Here is a 3,776-nt window from a genome sequence, read left to right on the forward strand (position 1 = left end):
AAACTTCACATACCTTATGAAATGGATTAAAATTCATGTACCACATATTAAAACCACGTGCAATACTTCCAAACAAAAGTAGATAGCACGTGAAGTCCATTTATATTCTAAGTTTCTGCATTTTGTATATGTTAAACTGCTGCATATTACTATGTCATTTGTTTTTTTTGTTTCTGGGTAATTTACGAATTGCAAACACATATTATCTACGTATTGACATGTTAATCTATATATATATATATATATATATATATATATATATATATAGATAGAGAGAGAGAGAGAGAGAGAGGGAGAGAGAGAAATTTATGTTAGTAGAACTGAATATATATTTCTTTTCTATATATAAAGTAAAAATTGGACCCTAGAGCTAATTAACTAGCCAATACAAATTTAAATTTTGAAAAATAATCAAGGTTTTATTAGTTTTGAAAAATAGCTATTAACATAAATTAACGAGTATCAAATATCCAAAATAGCTTTCAATAAACATTTCAGAATAAAAAAATTAAGTTATTAAACGAGTTGACCTAGACAAGTTTAATGACTCTTCATTTCGTAATTCTCTCTCTCGTTCTCTCTGAACAATTAGTTTGTCTTTTTCTCCGACTTTTATTCTTCAAAATGGCACTCGCAGGTTGCGTTTATGTAACAAACTAAACCGCATTAACTCAAATAAACACAAACATATGGAAATTGAGAGTAATTTACATATATGTACTGACATTAATAGAAATAAACTTTAAAACAGAGTTAAAAAAAATGAAATTAAATATAATAAATCATTATAAACATAAATGGACTAAGATCCATAAATAATTTACAAATGAATCATCAAACAAAATCATAAATATTTAAAAAGAGTAGTCAATCCACTAGTACAAAATATAGCATCAGGTGCGACAAAAGTCGCACCTGAAAGCACCACAATCGCACCTGAAAGTGTCATCAGGATTATAATTAAAAATAAATAAAAATTTCATTCGCCACGTCAGATTAATGAAATAAAAGAGAGGGAGATGCGACTTTTTTCCGAATTCCATTCCCATCAGATTGTCAAAATCAAAAGACAATTTGAGCGAATTTTTTCTGCTTCTGATTGACTATCCGATGCGACTAGTCGCATCTGATAGTCTTGCGCATCAGAAAATCAATTTTGTAGTAGTGATCGGCTAAGAGGCTGAATTTTTATAGTCTAAAAAAAATTATAAAACAAACACAATTAACAATAATAAAATCTGATTTTGAAGAAAAAATATCACTCTTTGTTGCGCTTGATAATTTTTTCATGTTGTTTTATACCAAATTTATCATCAATATCATATAAATGAATAAAAATTTGCATACATATACCGACATTAACATAAATAAACACAACTATAAAGTATTCATGAGCACCTGAAATGAATTTCAAAAGAATCCCAAATATAAAGCAAATCTTCCTTGTTGCCATGAGTATTCTTCCACACCGGCCATAAGAGCATCCGTGGCTTCTTCGCGAACCTCAACGTGTCCATATCGGCATCTTCGTGTCTAGTTGCGCAAATGATTCTTTGACGTAGGGGAGCAGAGCATCTGCAGCCTCCTTGTTGACCTTAACGTGTCTAGATCAGCCTCGCCGTGCCTAATCCCGTACCAAGAGGTCTTTGGCGACATCAATCCATCAAAGCATCCACAGTCTCCTTGTGAACCTTAACGTGTCTAGATCGGCCTTGCCGTACCAGGTTCCGCACTGAGAATTCTTTGATGACTGCTAGCGAGGGTTCTGTGCAGAAACCAAACATGGATCTCTTCTCTTCCAGAGGCAAGACCTCCGTCAAGGTGTTGGAGAGGGAACTTCGCAGTGGCAGAGTGAGAAGCTTTTTGAATTGCAGGCATCCACTAAAGCAAATATTGGAACATCTTCAACTTTTATGGTTGGGAATAGTCGCGACAAGTCAAGGCTAAATAGCCGTGACATTTGAGGCAAGTCATGGCTATTTCCAGTTTCAAATTTTTTATTTAGGCCGCCTAGTTCTCGCGCTTAGTATCTGGGAATTTTTCAATAGCCACGACTTTTGCCGCAGCTGGACATTGTATAAAATTTTACAGCAGCGACAACAGCCACGACCAGTCATGGCTCAATATAGATTAACTTCAGTATAAACTCGTTTCTTTCCTTTCTCACCATTAAATCTCTCTCTCTCTCTCTCTCTCTCTCTCTCTCTCTCTCTCTCTCTATTAAATCTCCACGACCATTATTCTGCGTAGTTGTGAGCACTATCCGCACCCCCGACATGAGCTTTTAACCTCTCTTTCTTCTTTTGCCAATTTGAATATCCTTTTCCAACAAAAGAATCAATACCTCCTTGATCTCCATTATTTTCTTTGTAAAGATAACAACGTAAACAAAAGAGTGCATCTTTTGCTATGCTATACTCCAACCAAGTAGGATAGTCTTGAAATCTTGATGGGTTGAATTTTCTAGGTTTCGTTCCGAAAAGAGTTTTTGGAAAATCGTGATTGTGTGGTTGGCAAGGGCCTTTTAGCATGTACCTTCTACGCATATCATCATTGACATTAGGATGATAATTCAAAATCGGAATCCTTAACCCCGGATCGGTAGCGAGCTCTTCTATGTTGACCTCAAATCTTCACTTCTCTTCTTTGCACTTTTAGCGTGTTCTTCCATTAATGTCGTTGTTGAGTCTACTTTTCTTTTGAAATATCTCTCCATATCTATACTCATCAAAAAAATCAACACCAAATGATTAGAGAAAAAAAAAATTCATTTGAGACTTTCATTAAACACATAGTATGCATTAAAAGATTAGAAAACTCTAATAATAAAAATACAAAATGAGCAATGCGCATATGAATTATATATTAAACATTTACCTTATTAATGATAACAAGAAAGGAGAAGAGTTGAAATGAAAGAAGTGTATGGTTGCTATTTGGAGTTTTTTTTAACATTGAAGATGAAAGAAGACTTGTTAATGAATATTTATTAATATGCATTATTTAATTTTTTAATAATTATAATTAAGCCTATTAATTTTTTTTGTCCCGAGCCAGTGGGGACCCGTGCACCCGCTGGTCCCCACGTAGCTCCGCCCCACACTTCTTTCCCAGAATCGGATGAAGTCGGGTGATAGTTTCGTCTTCATCAGGACTGAAATGGCCTCTCCTTGGACCAGGTCTCAAATAATTGGCCCACCTCAATCTGCAACTTTTCCCACACCTTAAAAGACCAATCGACACGGTGATTTATACAGAAAGAGTAAGAGAAAATGACGGTAAAAGTTCCTAAAGTTTCCAAAAACATCTAAATTAGTCCCTAATCTTTTTTTTAATTGTAAAAGTTCTTAATGTTTAGTTTTCCTAATTCCGTAGGTCCCTAACCCCGATATGATGTTAGCGAAAAACGTTAGTTTTGTCTGAAAACACATATTAAATAATAAATTAAACAATTAAATGAAAAAAAAAACAACAAAAAGAAAGGATTTGGAAAACCTCCGAGTCAGCGCAGATAGTCCCATTCTCAACTTTCGCATCGCAGCTGTTCGACGAAATGTCTGACTCAAAGCTCATGCCTCTGAGCTCGTCGAACACGTCCCACGTCTCATTAAATCTCTCTCTCTCTCTCTCTCTCTCTCTCTCTCTCTCTCTCTTAAATCTCCACGACCATTATTCTGCCAACCACCACCACCGCGCACCACCATAGTGACAACGATCACCACAATTGCGCACCACGATTGTGACCATGCACAACCACTCCTCCAATTGACCACGAC

The sequence above is a fragment of the Urtica dioica genome, chromosome 9 (genome assembly GCF_054948205.1).
Source record: "Urtica dioica subsp. dioica isolate 48M chromosome 9, U.dioica_male_clone48M_v1_H2, whole genome shotgun sequence".
NCBI lineage: Eukaryota > Viridiplantae > Streptophyta > Magnoliopsida > Rosales > Urticaceae > Urtica > Urtica dioica.